Below are 18,971 nucleotides of genomic sequence, written 5' to 3' on the forward strand. Positions count from 1 at the left end.
GCAAATAAAAAGATGCTTGCTATATCCTAATATGAGTATAGTTTCACTGTCTTCAATGAAAGTGCTGTTCCAAGCACCATGAGACCCACAGAAGTTCCTGTGGCAGTAGAGGCAGCCATGGAAGGGACCACACATCTGGTGTCACTGCTATACAACAGCAGGCTGTCCTTATTGCAGAATAACTTTTATAGTTCAATGCTCCTCATAGAGGGTTAAATGCTTTAAATACTTATGACTGATGCCATAATGGTAGAGTCAATAATATCTAAATGACCTCATCTTACTGTTCCTCAAAATTGAAGGCATTCCAAAATGACAGGTACCATAAACCTACAATTTGTCAAAAATGGACAATATAATTTTTACGCTACACTTTTCTATCTTTTCTGCCTATCATTAGTTCTAATAGAATAGACAACACTGATGATGCATTCACAATTTAGTAACACATTTCATCTGCATTCCAAACTCTAACAAATAAGAAACTTTATTGGCAAGTTTTAATATTCTTTAATAACAACACTGAAACAATCAGTGTTCCACTGATAAACAGTAAAAGAAACTTGGATTTGTCACTCTTACTGTGCTGTATTTGTCCATACTTCGGGTAAAAGGGGTGATAGTAAAGTATATGGAATCTGCTTCCAAGGATGGTTCAAGTGCTCAAGCTCTCAGTTCTTACATCAAGTACAAACCAAGCTGTTGGTCCAGAGACCAACAACCAAAGAACAGCTGGAAACTGAAAGGAGGGTAAGTCACCTTAAATGCTAACTAACTGGCATTAGTAGGAGGTATAGGAGATTTCTAATCACTGAACTTCACAGCCAGGATCATTCACACTCCCACACTTTATCCCAAGACATTTCAATGCTACAGAGTTCATCAAGGAGGATGTTCTTGTATTAGGATGGACAACAGGTGATGGATAAGCCCCTTTCTAGGAAGATGGGAGGTTGCAGTCTCATCAGCCAGGGAAAGGAATTAAACCTGGACTTTCCATGTGCCTGTGAATGCTGTCATAATGAGCTTTGTCACTCGTGATGTCCATTTTGGAAGACAACCTCTGCTAGTGCTTCAAGGTGACGCTATGGTGAACAGATATAAATTTATGATCCAGGTTATCTGTGGAGGTGCTTCCTGGTGCTGGTGGGTAAAACACCAAATATGTCAAGGAAGTCAAGATCTAAAACATTAGCCTGCCCTAAGCAATGACTGGCTATTTCTAGCTAGTGACTCCCAGATATTTTCAGCCAACAAATCACTGCTAAGGTCTGCTTTCCCATGGGTAATTTTTCTTCCTTAGAAACAAATTACTGAAAAAATTCTAAATGGATTTTTTAAATATGTTTAAAGACCAGGCTTGCAGACTGTTGGTTTAAGCCCTGGAACTTGTGTCACATCTCACAATGAGGTACAAATCTGTCCTCAGACACAAGTGCTAATGCCTGACTCAAAGGTTTGGATTCAGCTTGGGGCTCACTCAGTGTGTCCACTGTTTTTGCATCTAGCTCTACAAGATCTGATTCAAAATTCACTGACAGATTGCTATTGGCACTGGGCCATGTCCTAATGAACAGAGAGATACACAAAGCCTCAAAACTGTCATTCAAGTTACATCACTGATGTTTACATTGAGCAGTACTGATGAGATAAATTACAAAAAGGATAAACATTTAATTTTTGAAAATGAAGACTTTAATAGCTAATTTTTTGAGAAGAAAAGAAAGAATATAAATTGAGAGACAGAAAGGACATAACCTCAGTAAAATAGGAGGTTCAGCCAAGAGTCAAAAGAGGGAAGTGATTTGGTTTTAAAATCTCTAAAAGGCATTGGAGCAAAGCTTAATCCTTGGACACTATGCATATATTAACCTCTACAAAGACTTTGATCAAACCCTTAAATGTCATCAGCCCCCTCTGTGTTTCTTCCGGGCCATATAACATCAGACACATCACGAGAATTGACCTTTATTGTTTGCAGGCATGCCCGAGGATATTTACATCACCCACACACAGCCCAGAAATACCAGTCTCTGTTCCTTACAAGATCTAAATAACTCACAGTACATGGAAAGCAGAATTGCATACCTATACAATAATTTTGATTAAAAGGCACTCCTGGAGGTCATCTGGTTCACACCTGCCACCTCCTCTTCACATCCCCATTTAGTTCAAAGCAGAGACAGCTTCAAAGATAGGTCTATCTCCAAGTCAGATCAGGTTGCTCAGGGCCTTGCCTACATCAGGTCAATGAATCTGTTGCTACCAGGATAGAGAACCCAATTGGTTGGACATGTGAAAGAGTACAAATTCCCCACAGCAGCATTTCAATATCTAGCACAAGCAACTTTTCCAACTCATCCATCAAAAACAACATAGTCATGGACAAAAGCAAAACCAGAAACTGTCCCCTTAATTTCACGCTGAAGCCAGTGCTTTGATATCAGCATATGCTCTAAGAGCACTATATCACTGCTGCCCATGCTGCCCGCAGAGAACAGCAGCTGGAAATATCCAAAAGCATTTTCTCCACAGAGCATGAATGGAAGCTCTGAATGTTGATTATTCTGTTCCTTTTTTCAGAGGTGGAGGTGTCTATCCATGAAGCCCTCAGTAGACAGCACAAGCAAGATGTGTCAGATTTTGCTCAAGGGGCATCACACACAGAACACCTTTGTAATGATGGCCAGGTCAATTCATATCTGCATCCCCAGGGTTTCCATACTGCTGAGAGCTCATTCAAATTGTTTTGTCTTAAAACAAAAGGAACCAGAAACCTGCTTCACTCACTGCTCTTAGTAGATGATGCTGCTGTCACTCTCCCCTGCCCAGCAGGCACTGCTGGGACACATCTCCCTTGGGCAAGCACATTTGCACCCCTCCATGCTGAGCAAAATGCACACAGAGGTAACACGTGTCAAACACCTTCAATTACTGAACACGTAAGTAACTTTCCTCTCAGTGCACCACATGATTGAGTCCTAATTGAGCATCACATTCCTCCTGGATGCAAAAGCAAACCATTATGGACAAATGAGTCAAAAAGCCAAAATAAAAATCAGTCAGATAGCTCAAGCACGCCTGACAGAGCTATTTAAAGGATTCTGACCATTAGCTATCACTTCGATTGTATCGCTTTTCACGCTGACATGAAAGGTGGCAGAGGAGCTATTTGCTCAGTCTCTTGCTTCTTCACAAAAGGAGACAAACATCAGCCAAAAAATATTCAGAGAAAAAAGCTAGCTGTCTTTGTTACCATTTCATCTTCACCTGACTCTAATGTTCTTGTCTGGGGTGGGGACAACAGCCAAATACTATTTTTAAGGCTTTCAAAGAATAGTCTGAATATGAAAAAGATATGCCTACATATGGATGACTACACTGGTCTTTAATGCTTGATCCCCATATATATTTTGCTGGTGCAACAAAAAGACAGATGTATTTATATATGTATTTATGTATGTGTATTTATATATACATATATATATATGGCATTTTTCAATATTTATATTTTATGGGTATATGTACAGTTGTCTGCAAGATTGTGAGCATCATAGGTTTGCTGTTATCAAAAAAAATTGCTGTGTTTCAAACCAATGATAATCTGTGTAGTTCAAAGCCTAGTTTTAAGAAAAGTTAGGGAATGCAATTTGAGGCTGGCTTTGCTTGAAATTAGGCATTCCTCAGAGTATCTTGTTATCTATCTTCCTTCACATACACACACACACACAAAATTCCTCACAGTAATGCCTTTCCTTATAGTTAAAAGGACGGCAAATGTAAATAATAAGTCTCTCACCTGTCCAACCAAATGGGTTCTCTATCCAATTAACAATCCATTCAATGGCTGCTGTTTTCACTGCCATAGGAAAGAGGGGACTTCCCATACAAGCCTCCAACTAATTCTAACCACAAGGTAGTCAGGGGGCTGGAGCACATGGCATGCAAGGAAAGGAGAGAAGCATTCCTCAGGCTGAAGAGGTGGAAGCAAATACAGAATCTTGTTGCTGCCTTCAACTACCTCATGAAAGGTTACTAAGAATATGGAGCCATATCCTCATTGTAGCTCCATGGCCAAAGAATGAAAGACAGTGGACACAAGTGGCAGTACAGGAAAATCCAATTAGATTTTAGGAATTTTTTTTTGGTGCAGTGAAGGTGAATGAGTATCAGAACAGACTGTTGAGAACTTGTGGTACCTCCCTCTTTGGAGATATTCATTGACCTGATGTAGGCAAGGCCCTGAGCAACCTGATCTGACTTGGAGATAGACCTATCTTTGAAGCTGTCTCTGCTTTGAACCAAATGGGGATGTGAAGAGGAGGTGGCAGGTGTGAACCAGATGACCTCCAGGAGTGCCTTTTAATCAAAATTATTGTATAGGTATGCAATTCTGCTTTCCATGCACTGTGAGTTATTTAGATCTTGTAAGGAACAGAGGCTGGTATTTCTGGGCTGTGTGTGGGTGATGTAAATATCCTCGGGCATGCCTGCAAACAATAAAGGTCAATTCTCGTGATGTGTCTGATGTTATATGGCCCGGAAGAAACACAGAGGGGGCTGATGACATTTAAGGGTTTGATCAAAGTCTTTGTAGAGGTTAATATATGCATAGTGTCCAAGGATTAAGTTTTGCTCCAATGCCTTTTAGAGTTTTGCGCACTTTTCGCTTACCATGAGGGAAAAGTTTGAAATAATCTGTTTGGTGATTGCTCACGGTCCTTACAATTACTCTTTTAGGTACTAAAACAATTCCAAGTCTTAGGAAATACAGGCGGGCCACAAGCACCAGCTGATACAAGTGTGTTACACAAATCTATATCTATCTGAAAATGTGTACCTTTGAGGACAAGAGCTCCAAACTAAACTTCCTAACCTAACAAAAGAATTACTTAGTGCTAAGTCATAATCTCAAACAGTTAAAGTACTTAGTGTCTGAAATGTAAAACAGAATCCTCTCTTTGTTTCTGTGGAGAAGAATACTCTGATAAGAAGGATATAGTTCCATTATATTCTTTTAGAAGAAAGACCACACTCTCCATGTGTGGAAACTTAAATGGCCGTACAAGAATTAAAGGAATAGATATTACCGGATATTGCTTTCTAAAATTGTATACAAGCATACTTACTATGGATTGAAAACACAGGGAAGGAAAAGTGTATCTCAGAAATGTTTTGACAGTTTTCTTTGACAAAATTCTGAAGGAATTCTGAGAAAAAGGAGGTCCACACAAATTTACAGTGCCATAAAGCTAAATAACTGTTAATGACTCTATGTAGCCATGGTGATAAAAAATATGGTATGGAAGGAGTGCACTGGGTTTATATGTGCTGCTGAAGTCTTTAATCTTTTTTGACATGGGAATAATAATAATACTGCAATAATCATCATCTTGTCTTTTGTAACTAGAAATTAAACTTGAAAATAAATTAAAAAAATAATTTATTCTCTATGTTTTAACTGCGTATGTGAATGAAATAAATTTCATGTGTATCAGTAATGTTTTCTGGAAAATTCTATACCCAGGTGCTTTACAGACACAAAAAGTTGACAATTTTATATTCTCTGTGTAAGCTACTTCTTGGAGGTCTTGGAAGAGTAAAGAAAATGAGTGGGCAGCCCTTCTTTCAGGGATTGGAGAGAGCTCTCTGAGTAGTGTTAGTGTGTCTGTGGGCTTCTAACCGGACAAGACAAGGTGTGTTAGTGCTTTAGTGACTATTGAGGTATTTAGGGGATGAAAGACAGCCACAGCCCCTGCATTTAGAAACATTAGCAGTCTGGCCAAGACAAATGCACCTTAATTCACCCTGCATTAATCAGTAGGATGAGACTGTTAGAAGGGTTCAGATTTTGCTGCTTTTTTATTTTTGTTAAGAAGAGCAAGGGAAATTTCTCTTTTGTTGCAAAGCTTATATAAAAATCATGTTGCAAATTATTCCGTCCTAAAAGAACTGAAGCCCTGTGGCGGAGTTGGTGGGCAGGGGTAGCTCAGCAGGGCAGTGGTTGTGGCCAGCAGATTGTACAGCAAACACAGCTGCTGACAGCAGCTATAAAAAATAAATCCAGCTCAAATCTGCAATATTTCTTCTTCTATGATGCATCTGAGAATGTCTGTCTGTGTAAGAACAGTGTTAGGACAAGGAGGGGGTAAAAAACTGGGGAAAAAAAATCTCTGGTAGAAGAAGTCCATGTGTCCATGTAGAAGCCTTGATGCCATGTGTCCTGAGGAGCAGCTCAGGCAGAAGCCTCCCAAAACACTCCACCCTCTGCATGGGGGTAGTTGGACCCCAGCTGGATGGGAGTCCTCCTGCCTCTCCTGAAATGTGCTGCCAGCCTACCTGAGAAGGAGTAACTTTGCCCTAGCTACCTGTGTATGTTACTGGCATGATGGCTCTCTTGGTGATTTTTCATGACATTGAGCATTGTGCTCGGTTCTGATAACAAATCCTCAAATGAAGATCACAGAGCCTCTCTCAGGTTTGCAATGATAAATGATTTGCAGTCCATTCCCTTTCTCTTAAAACACTAATAATGGACCTTTTTTTGTCAGCTGGTGTCAAATATATTTTTAAATATTTAAAAATTACTGCTGGCACCACCCCAAATACCCGTCAAAACAAAATGTGTGATAAGTGTCAGTGGTTGCCATCACTCCCTCAAACCATTTGAATACAGAGATTACTTTCTACTTGCAGAAAAAATTCTTAATTACACTCCTTTTGCCCTCATTTTCTTTTCAGAAGACAGAGTTATGATGACCTTCTCTTCTTGCAAGGCTGCTATATAAACCTGGAGTTTTCATTCATATTTAGCTGAAAGGATTTTCATCTAGTACTGTGTAACAAATCAAAAACCTGCAGCAACCTGAAGATATTTTATAGTCAATCTAGTAAGACTCTGCAGTTTTCATAGGGAGTAGTAATATATGACCTAGACAAGACCCAGACAAGGGCTTGTGAGAAAGGCTGTGCAGCTTTAAAATTATTGCTTTGGATGTAGGAAAAAAATATGGATAATCACTGCCATCCCCTGACCCAGGGTAGTCTTCTGAGAGATAAGTATACAGCCGGAGACAAAAAACATCTGGGAGTTGGCAGCTTTTGCAGCTGGGTCATACCACTTGAAGCCGAGATTTAAGCTGATGTATATATGAATAAAACCTTTGAACATTGCCTTGAGTGGAGATGCGGGGATGACTTGTTCTCCCTCCTGGGACAAGTGACTTTATACCTTTCCAGAAGAGAAGTGTCTGGAGACAGTGTTTGCTTTTTAGGCTCCAAATGACCAAAATGGTTTAAACAGTAAACCCTTAAAAAAATCAAGAGATGGTTTTGCATGGTTCAGAGTATGCTTTACTTGTGAGAAATGTATCTCACTTCCCAGAGGTTCTCTGTTCTCTGTTTTAGACTTTACACAGAGGAAAGCTGACTCCATGGAGTCTGTGTGACATACAAGCTGATAACCTGTCATTATCATTTGGCTGATAACCAAAATAAGCTGTGAGATATGGTTACAACCAGCCTGCAGAGCTGTATGCTTTGCATTTACATCCCTTCTGAATGGAAAGTGGGCTGAATGGAAAGTGGGTCCTGGGCCTGGAGTTAGGGTGTGAGGGAGAGTAATCTTCACCAAGATACTTATCTCTCTTCTATTACTTATTACAGCTATCCAGGAATAATAGAATCATAAAATCACTGAGTGGTTTGGGTTGACAGGGACCTTAAAAGATCATTTTGTTCCAACCTTCTGCTCTTGGCAGGGACCCCTTCCACCAGACCACGTTGCCCAAAGCCCCATCCACCCTGGCCTTGGATACTTCCAGGTCACAGCTGGGATGAGACCTCCACAGCTTCTCTGGGAAAGCTCTTCCAGAGTTTCATCACCCTCACAGAATTTCTTCTTAACATCAAACCTAAATTTCTCCTCTTTTAATTTAAAACTGTTCTCCCTTGTCCTATCAAAATCTGCCCATGTAAAGAATTGCTCTCCCTCTTTTTCTAAATTAAGAAATAATTCAAGACCTGCTTGAAAAGAGGCATAGTCACCCCAGAAGAGCTTTTACAGGCATCTGGGTGGGAACTGGTGCGTCTGTTTCTACTGTAGCATTAAAAAGTGTTGCACGTTAGAAAGCGAGAGAGAGATTTGTTGGAGTACACAGCTCAGCAAAGCCAGGTGTGTCTCAAAGGCTACCCTAAAATCCACACTGTGGAAGGTGAGGCCCCCTGAACCTAGCCAGCTAGAAATGTGGGCACAGTGGGTATGTACCCCACTCTGCAAAGCAGTGGTTGAACCATTGTTAATATATTTACAGCCATTGTTAGTATATATTATATACTGAGGTATGTAGGTCCTATGGCAAGCTGGACTTTTTTTCAAAGAGAAACAGTGGACTCAAATGTATATTACTCCCCTCAGAAGGTAATTTGGCTACTGCCATGATTTAATCCCAGCTGGCAATGAGGTACCATGCAGCTGCTAGCTCACTTCCCCTCTGCCCTCCTCCTGGTAGGATAGGAGACAAAATTGGAAAAAGATAAAGCCCGTGGTTTGAAATAAGAACAGTTTAATATGTGAACAATAATAAAAAAAAAAAAAAAAAGATGATGAAAAGGAAAAGGAAAGAGAGAAATAAAACCCAAGAGAAATGAGTAATGTACAGTGCAATTGTGCACCACCCACTGGCCTATGCCCACCTCATCCCTGAGCAGTGATCAGCCCCTTCCAGCCAACTCCCCCACATTCTACATACTGAACATGATGTTCTGTGGTACAGAATAGTCCTTTGGCCAGTTCAAGCCACCTGTCAATGCACTTTCATCACTTAGTGCACATATTTTAAATCATACTTCTAAGTTTCTTTGGCTTTGCCTCCTTTTTTTCCCCCCTCCTTGACTCATCACCAGGATCCAGCCACTTGAATGCTTGAAAGTTTGGTGTTTCTGTGCCATAATTTACAAGTACCTGAATCCTCTACTGGAATCAGCCCATGGGGATCACTGAGCAAATGACTTTTTCAAATGGCCTCTGATTTGCCTGCACTTAGTTGGTATTCCTACATGCCCACAACACTGCAGGCGCTTTGTATAAAATTAGGTCATAAATAAAGCCTGAAAAAACATCTCTTTAATAGTGACATCATAAAGTTCTGTGCTTATTGCTTCTCAGTGGTTTCAAAATCAAATTTGCTTTCTATATAAATAAAATGGTGTGAGATTTTTAGCTAATTAGCAGCCCTCCCTTGAAACGTGAAAGTCAAGCACTTTATTTCTAACTTGGGGATTATTTCCTGCTCTGAATGAATTGCATTACAGGCACAATAAAGAAACAACTGAGCTAGCTCAAAGCGGGACTGGGGACTTTGTGCCTGCACACAGCATGTTGATGAAACTTTCCATATCTGTCCCATTGGCTCCAGCTGGTACAAGGAGCCAACTAACACAGAGCACCCCCATGAGCAAGGCTGCTGAAGACGATTAGCTGCCTGCAGATGTGTTACACATCACCTGAGACAACTTGGGCAAACTGCAAAGTTCAGGTGAGATGCTGATCAAATATTAGATCAGCATCAAAACTGAAGGAGTGTGACTGTGCTCTGGGAGGTGGCAGGTGGCTATTCGGGTGTGATATAAGACCTTAACAATCTCCTGCATGCCTAGCTTCCAATACAGCCCCAAATAATATAACTATCTTTGCCTGTAAAGGCAAACACAACCTCTCCACCTCAAAAAAAAACTTGCCACATACCTTTGTCAGTTCAAGACTGGATTATTGTAGTGTACTCTATTTAGAGTGAAATATAGAATTCACTTGGAAAATGGAGCAAGTATGGAATATAACATCAGACTCACTGCTTACTAAGCTGAATGCTATGCCAAGAATGCATTACATATTGCTTTGGGGTTTGATGTACTATTATACTATCAGTGAACCTTTTATCAAGATCTATTCCAAATTTTATCCATTCTGCTGGAAGGAATATTCTTTCTTTTTTGAATTAACAGCCCTGGATTTGTTGATGTTACAGACAGTCTTAACCTCTTGGAAAAGAACTTTCTCTCTTTGTTCTGGATTTTTCTAGACATGAAAAAAGGCTAGAAAATGACAGAGGAAGAATATAACTCTTTCTAGAAAAGATCTCAAGAGTTTGGCCCTGATGCAAGTGGCAGAAACTCCCTGCATCTGTTTTAAACAGCATTTGGGGCAGGGCTTCCCATGGCCTGTATGTTACATACACTTAGGAGTGCCAGGTATCTGGGCAGAGTATTCTGAAGATTATACTGGGATAGCAGATGATAAGATGGAGTTGGAAAAAGATGCTGGATTGGGAGGTCAAAGGTAGTTGGACTTTGTGCCCCGTCTGCTGGGTTTGGGGAATGGTTCCTGATATCCTTCAAGCTACATCCATGTCTTGGAGGATATTTATTGGTGTGGGCCAAAAGTGTGGTGGGGAATGAATCAGCCACCATCAGCTGATGAATCAGCCATCAGCGTGAGCAACCCTTGGTCCAGCCCTTTTTTTGTTCAGTGATCCAAGTAGACCCATCAGTTCCATATTCAGAAAAAGACATAAATCCTCAGTTGCACCTCATGATTGATGTGTGATGGCTAATCTTTCTTGCAACAGCAGCTGGACATTTCTTGGTTTTTTTTCCTGCTGTCTCCTCAGGTCTCTTAAGCCTTTCCTTTGGAAGATAGTCTCACATTTTTTGGGTCTGGCACATAGTCATTGTTCCCATACACATGACCTCGTATCCGGCTCTATCAAAATATGTTTTATCTAAACGGACTAAAATCATAGGTGATTTAGATCACTCTACTGGGCTGTCCTAGTCTCTCAAATATATATTATGGGACCAGTCTGTGTTACATGTAAAGCTCATATTGAATTTAGCAACATAAACACTGAATGCTACAAGATCTGTAACTGGTTTTCACAGTTGCACAGGACCAAATGGTTATGTAGAAGAACACAGTTGCTTGGAAAAATGGTGATTCCCTCTATTTGCTGAGATCAGTAAGCCAGCTAGTCAGTCCAGATACTTCTTTTTGAAATTACAGGAAGTGCTTATACATCTTGAAAAATCTGACTCCATTCTAAAGCTTTTTAATATATGTTTTCTCCATGCTTTTTAAAGGAAGATATTAAAGCAGGATACTGTAGTTGTCACTTAAAATAACAGGGATGCATTACTAAGCTAGATTACAGAACTGATCTTTGTGAAAAACAACAGCAGACAGAGATATTCTGAGTTGTCATCTGCAAACTGTTGCCTTCATAGCATTGTTCTCATGTTTTTGGGTTTTTTATAGGCAACTGTACAAGAGTTTTGCATTTTCTACAAGACTGATCTTGAACCATAAGTTCTGTATAGGGATTCTGACTATCTAAGCAGCTCTATGCTTAAAAGAAATAGTGTCAAACTGTTGCTGTACTTCTTTTCCTGAAGTAATTTTTAGTGGAACAGTAATTTCTTGTCTATATTTTAAAATGAAATCAGCCTCTGTCAATAACCCTTTGGAGTTGCTAATTTTATATGCTTAATATTGTAATTTTAGTCTGTCTTCCATGTCAATGCTTTTTTAAATTTCCATAATTGAGATATCTTTTCAGAAATAATTTAATTTTATTTATTATTTTAGCAGTCAAAGCCCTTAGTTGTCTACCTTACCTTATGAGAAAATTTTTCCATACTTTCACAAGCTCACAAGCTCACGTTTGCTTTTCTTGCTCATTGTCTGATGACCTACTGCATGCTCTTCAGTCCTTTTGTATAACTGGGCTAAATCGGATTTTTCAAAATCACTGGATATCTGCATTTTTGTCCCTCAGCAATTTTATTTTCTAGTGAATCCTACACTATCCCCACCAGAGAGTTCATTTCTGCACTCTCCCCATTTCACTGCATCTGTGGACTGAGGTCTCTGGACACTGCCTTCATCTACAGATGGTTGTTTTGTTGGATATTTTTTACTTGCCTTTTTTATTATTTTTATTTTATTTTATTTTATTTTTGGAAAAGAAATACAGGACAGAGAAAGAATCACTGGGTCATGAGGGATCAAACAAAACTCTTTACCACTGCTACATTCTGGGGCCTAGCTACATTCTGGTAGTTTTTTCTTCAGTAAGAGTGCCAGGAGCATCCCTGGAGACTAAAGATTGATTGTCCATACAGATAAAGTGTGAGATGAGTCACAGGAACAGTTTTGGCATGGGCCAGCTCTCCAGACCAATTTTTTGGCATGGTTTGGGAATTGTTGTAGGCTGGGTATTATGCTGAGAAACAGTCTTCATGAGGCCACCAAGCTTGGCTAGATTTAACACCATGATTGTTCCAAGTTCTTGGCTCATTACATTTCTACTGAGCTCTTCCTGAGTCAGGAACTCCATGATTCCATCTCAGACTATGGAAAGAGCCACCCTGTCACCGTGATATTTTCTGAAAAATCCCTTCACCAGGATTTCTTCTCCTGGGAAGATGAGAAGCCTCAGAGAGGAATGAAAACAATAATTATCTGATTGCTTCTCCTGTTTTTGCTGCTTTGGAATGTGGTCTGGAGATTGTTTACCAACTGGTTATTGTTTTATTGGTCTCATGTGAATTGTTTTAACTTAATGACCAATCACAGCCCAGCTGTGTCGGGACTCGAAGCAGTCACAAGTTTTCATTATCATTCTTTGTAGCCTCTGTCTGTATCCTTTCTCTATTCTTTAGTACAGTTTTAGTATAGCATTCTTCAATGATATAATAAAATAATAAATTGGCCTTCTAAGAACATGGAGTCAGATTCAATCATTCTTCCTTCATCCTGGGGACCCCAGCAAATACCACACCACCCTGCTGGTGATGTCCATACCATGGGTGAGTTATCTAAGCTAATTTACAATTCACATATCTAGCTGGGCATACCAAAACCAGGCGCTGCCCAATACATGCTTGGGTACAGCAGTGCTGTCTAACAAAAAAACATCATGTTCCTTTAGGAGACACAAAAGCTATAAATTAAAAAAAAAAAATACATAGAAAGCCCTTATTTGGAGACGATTGAATGGGAAAGAGGATGGACAAGGAACACAGCTACATCATGGCAGAGATCCTTGAGATCACCCCAGCCAGGCTCATTATGGACCTGGTGGCTGGGTGGCAGAGACATGTCAATCGAATGAATTAGTCCTGCAGAGAGGCAGGTCAAGAGCTGCAGAATGATGCTAAAATATCTTTATTGCTTCCAGTGAGCTGGCAGCTTCCCATGCTGTGGCATGGTGAGTGGCAGGGTTACACCAGCTCACTCAGAGCTGACTTCTGACTTTTTAGGCTGTGTTACTGCAGAGCACAGAGCTGACCTGTAACACATTTTTACTTGTAAAGTTCAAAATGGGAGGGAAGAGAGCAGTGATATCTCCCTGAGAGATCAGAAACCATTAAAGACTGTGCATAAAGAGAGGGAAAAAAAAAAAGAGCTGAAAGAGATGGCAACTTGCCAGTAGGTTACTCATGGTCAGTAATAGCAAGTGGACCCACAGGGCTAAAACAGCAGCCACAGGATGAAGTCTTGTCACAAAAAGACTCTGCTTTCCTCAGATGAAACCTCAGGCTTATTCCCTTCTCTGTTCAGGCCTATAAACTATTATGGAAGGGTACTGGAAATTAGCCAGTCTCACTGTTCCCAGCTCTCCCTGTTTTACAGTACAAGGTGCTGTGAAAACTCCCGAGGCACACAACTCTCCTGCTTGTTTTGTTCTGCTCCGCAGCATTTGTAAGCCTCTTGATTAGCTGGTGGCCACAGGCTCCCCCAGCCACCATTTGGGAACACTCACCCTGAAGGATGACACCTGCTTGCCTCCAGAACCTAGGGTTATCCTGGTGTGTTGAGGCAAAAGCTGCTGATACAGTTTTTACGAAAGACTGTGAATTTTGAGACTTGAACTCGGAGCCTGTGAATGCAGCATGCTGTGGCTGAACACTGACAATGAGATGATGCACAGCTTTGGCCTTAAGTGAGATTTATAGCTAGGGCTGTTCATGATGCAAAGAATCTGTCACTGTCAAAATAAAGAGAGAAAACAGGCTCTGTTCATTTTAAACAGTTAATTGCAGAGGTTGTTCTCAGTTGAATAGAGGTACAGGAATGGGATGTCAAAAAATTTCTTTTCTGGGTGCTCAAACATCTCTGTTTAGACTGTGAAGTTTTCAGTCTGTAAGTTCTGAAAAACTCAGCTATATGAACATATGTTGTTCTTATATGATACAAATATATCTGTGCCTTTATCACAAAAACATTCAGATAAAGACTTTCCAGATGCTCCCAATGCCTTGGATTTAACCTAATATCTTTCCTAAAAATAATGATCCAGCCTAGCTGTGATGCATTGGCAGTGAACAGCTTGTATAAATCTCTGAATAGTGATCTCACAGAAAAAAAAATGCAGTTTTTCAGTTTTTATTGATTTAAATGGACATCAAGTTAATTCTATAGGAGGGGACACATTGAATATGCTCTTTTTTGGAAAAAAATGCCCAAGAGATAACACACTTTTTAACTTGAAAGAAATGTTATTTACCCATAATAGTTCACTTTTTACTCAATTCAAGTGCAATTTCCCGGGCAAAATCCCCAATTTTTAGACAATGGTTTTGAACAAAAATGTATTTGAGGCAATTTGAATGTAAATGTTTTGTGTGTGAGAAAATGTACATGTGTGGTAAAATGAAGTACAATTTGATTTAACCATAGTACTTTTAGTACATCACTTATGCCAATCAGGAAATCTAAATAAAGTTCTACTAACACAGAAATACCAGCATTGCTTTTCTTCCATGACAGGTGGTACGGAAAAGCAATGATTTGTTTAAAATATGATTTGCTCTATTTTCTTTTTGCACAAATCAGCTAAGGTCTGTAAATGAGAAACAACTTGGATTTTATTTTAACCAGATTTACAATCCGAAAAAGTTATGGCCACGTAGCAGCGTAAGAAATCAACCTTATTCTGTATCAGTCTGCTGCTCATACACAGAGAGATCCTCATGCAAACATACTTCAGTAAGTGAAGGCTGCTCATAGTGTGAAACCCAGAGGCACCATGAGCTGGCAGCTCAGAAGCCTTGTGCTTCAGAAAAACAATAACAAGAAAATGTTGTTGAATTTCTCAAGGTGTGTGGTGAATAACAGCACACAGTGCTTCTTTTCTTGGGGGAATACAAGTGGATTCAGAGTTGTCTTGCCCCAGCAGAGAGATAATTGCTATAATTCATTAGAGAGGCTAATTTCCATTTTTCATTACTGGAGCAAAACTTTATAAACTGTGTTGAATGGAATGGGAGCTTTTATTTCCTGAGGCTGCATATGTAATCATTTTAATTCAAACAACCCGTCGAACCAGTCTGTGCTGGTCATTACATCTCCTGTCTTCCTGTCATTTTGTAGTTTCATTTCTCCATCAACTCATGCCTAGTTCTACATGTTCTTTCAATTTCTCTGTCTTGGGGCATACAGCAAAGCAAACTTATTGGTGGTGGTTGGTTTGCACAGTTTCTACCGTCTCATTTTCAGAATAGATCAGCCAACATCTAACATTGATCTTACATTATTTATGTTTCAGCTGTGCAAAGAGAATACTTTCACACTGGGAATGACTTTAAACTATGTCCTATTTTAAGACAAACCTATTTATTTTCCTCATGCCCTTGCCACATTTGCTGATCAAAGCCACTTACATCTAAACAAGTTTTGATTCTTACAGGTGCTTTGCCTGCCTTATTTTATTCTACAGTACAACTGCTTGTGAAGCTGAATTTATAACTCAGCTACAGTATGCATGACTTCATTCTGTGATGGAAAAGGCAAAGGGATAGAACTCCGCTGTAGGTTACAGAGGAAATGAAATCTGTGTCAAAAGAGTTAACAAAAAAAAAACCAACCCAAACCCCAAGCCACCAATAAAATCCCTGAAGGAGCCTTAAATCATTAAAATCCAGGGGAACTTTACCATTCTTACTACAACTTCTTTAAGAATTACAATATGCATGAAGACAATCTGAAAAACAGCAGAAATAGAGAAGAACCAGAAAGGTGAAAAGTAACAGAGCAATCAGTGGAGTGCTCTCAGAGCAATCCTGCAGCTGGTCTCTTAAATAAGAGTGACATTCTCTGGGATTCTTGTTTGGACTATGCAGACCTTCAGATGTGTTCCAGCTTCTGCAGTGCTATGCACCAAAGCAAGGAGATACCCAGTGGTGATTATTTTTTAAAGCTGCACTTTAAAGAACCACACCAACATCAGAGTACTTAATGTTTCTGAACCTTTGAAATCTGTAAAATATAGCTGCAATTCTACTTCAACCTCAGATAGCAATCTATGTCAGAAGCTTGCTTTACTTAATTTATTTGCTTATTTATTTGTAGTCCTGACCAAACCCAGATAAACAGGAAACAAAAAAGAATTATCTGCCTTACTCATGTCCCCTGCCTCTTTTCAAAGAACAAGTGGTTTGATAGCTGAGGGTTGGGGTGGTTGACATCTGAATTAATTTCTGACTCAAGCTCTTGGTGCCACAGCTATATGTTTGTATAACTCATAGATAATATAGACCCCTCTTGTCAGGAATCTAAAAAGAATTGTATCCATAAAAACAAATAAGAAAAAAGCAGCATGATTTTTTTCAATGTGCAAAATGGTTTAATTCAATGAGGTGTGGGAGAAAAGGTAAAATCACTTTTCATTTTATCTGAACTGGATTACCCATCTTCTCTTATGCTCTTATGCTTCTTGGGTTCAATTATTTTCAGAAGATATAACTTGCCTCACATCATTCCACAGATGGCTTCCAGCCCTTTAAGAAATGTTCTATGCAAGCCAAATCTCTGTGATGTTTACACTTCCTTTCAAGGTGGTTTTAGCAATTTTTATCTCATTTATTTTCCTACTTAGGAAAACCTGGCAAACTATCAAAAAGAAAATGTGCAGATGAGTGCTCTTCATGGAAACTAGATGGATGCTTAGTAACAAGTGGACCCACAGGGATAAAACAGCAAGTTCCCAAGGTTCCCAAGCCAGGCTAACCTTAGGTTTTCTGATTAGCTTGTTGAAATTCAAATTTATTTGATGCCTGTGGATCCTTTCAGGACTAGTACCTCTTCTGATGAAGAGTGAAGTTATCTCAAGCTCTCTTGTACTATGCACCCCAAAGGCATAGCTGGTGACTGTGCTGGTGAAAAGCACCTCTTGGCTTTTCCTCTATACTGATAACCCTCCACAAGGCTCATGATTTTGGCCTCCCTCCCCTGAATTTGCAGTGCAGGGTAACAGCTTGCTGCTCTGCTACCAGCCAGCATAGCATGCTCCACACTTAAAATTGGGGGATATTTACCAGTCTGCAGTGCTTCTGCTGCCATCCCTTATGGGATAGACAGCAGGTGCAGGGCACTAAACACTGTCTTGTGCTGCCCATACTGTCATGGCCTTTCATATATGAAGCCTACAGGCAAACAAAATATTCTACGTACAGGGGAAAAGTAAAAACTTTACTGCATGCCCTCTTTGGCTGCTGGGAATAGGAGAGGAGCACACACTTTGCATTTCCAAGAAAAGGTCTCAAGAGTTTTAGTGTTCCCTGAACCTGTACCTGAGCATACAGTCAAATCCCAGAACTGAAATTCCTGGCCATCTTGAACTTCTTGGCCTGCATGTTCAGACATAGAGAAACAGACTTTTCCCTAGTGTCCCCCTCCTCTCTCCAGTGCACCCTTGGTGGAAAATGTAGCACCTTTCTCTGTTGTCAATAGTCCATGAAACAAGTTTTGATCCCCACACTGGCCCATGAGAATCATATTGCTTTTCTCCTTCACAAATGACCCCCCAGGCATAGACAGGTACAGTAAAAGAAAGACAGGTAGGTTCCTTCAGGTTGTAAATGATGGCATATGAAAGATGACTAGGACAATTTGATTTTCATTTGCTAGGCTCCCCCCTGGAAGACTGGAGAAGACAAATAGCTGTGACTAAGTAAATATGACATTACTCATATAAGGGATGGAGCAAACCATATGGAATATCAGAACCTTATTTAAATAAACATACTTTCTGAACCAGAATAATATTTGAATATTATGAATAGAAATTTAAAACACTTCTTGCTGTGCCTCATAACCCCATTTTTCTCTGTAATTCCTTTATAGCAACATATTATGCCTACAATTTCTATCTGACAGGCCCTTGCACCCTTGCCCTATTTACCTCTAGCTGAACATCAATTTGACTTTTAATAACTGCTTAAAGATCCATAGTTTGGAGTCTTTGCCCTGCCTGATTTCTGATAACAGGCAAAGCTTGATTAACTAATCCTGATAAGTTACTATGGCAACTTCCACCACTGCAGCAAGAATTAACAGATATGTTCTTATCATTGCTTCTTTCCCCCAACTATGCAATTTAATCCATTAAAATTAAATGGTGAATTGTGGAAATGAAGTCTAAGACTTGGACTCCTTGCTGGAAATTAATCATTGGTCTGGATCATAGTGTGAGTATTACTTTCTTTGTTAGAAAACACTTCAGCAAGCCAACAGCTAGAGGAGTAAGATCTCAAAATCAGATAACATTGCATTCAGAAGTGCCATAAATCCTAAAGAGAACCTTAATGTTAGTCCTGTTATGTGTCACCACTAATAGTGTAAAAGGATTCCCAGTTCCCAGTTCCTTTAGAGAATGGCTACCTGAAAAAGTGTAAAACAAATTCAGAGGTTCTAAGCAGCAGACACTCTAGTGCTTCAAATGGGGAAAAAATATTTAGGTGTGCATCTAAACTCAGCTGTGTGATCACCATGCAGCATCAGAGCCCTTCCTGAAAGCCTGGTAAGTTCACTTTCTTTTGTTGGAGAGCTTACGGAGTTTGTGGGGGCTCCTTTCTGGATGCAAAGTTCAGCAACTGGCTTGTGTCCTTAGCATCCCCTGAGTACCTCTAGAGAT

The 18,971-nt window shown here is 39.8% G+C and overlaps 1 protein-coding gene across 2 annotated transcripts in view; it reads right to left on the reverse strand.

The window, feature by feature from the left end:
- GPC6 (glypican 6) overlaps positions 1-18,971 on the reverse strand; it is a 724,766-nt gene that overhangs the window by 40,355 nt on the left and 665,440 nt on the right. The gene's annotated exons all lie outside the window — the stretch shown is intronic.

This window comes from Passer domesticus, chromosome 2, assembly GCF_036417665.1.
Source record: "Passer domesticus isolate bPasDom1 chromosome 2, bPasDom1.hap1, whole genome shotgun sequence".
Taxonomy (NCBI): domain Eukaryota; kingdom Metazoa; phylum Chordata; class Aves; order Passeriformes; family Passeridae; genus Passer; species Passer domesticus.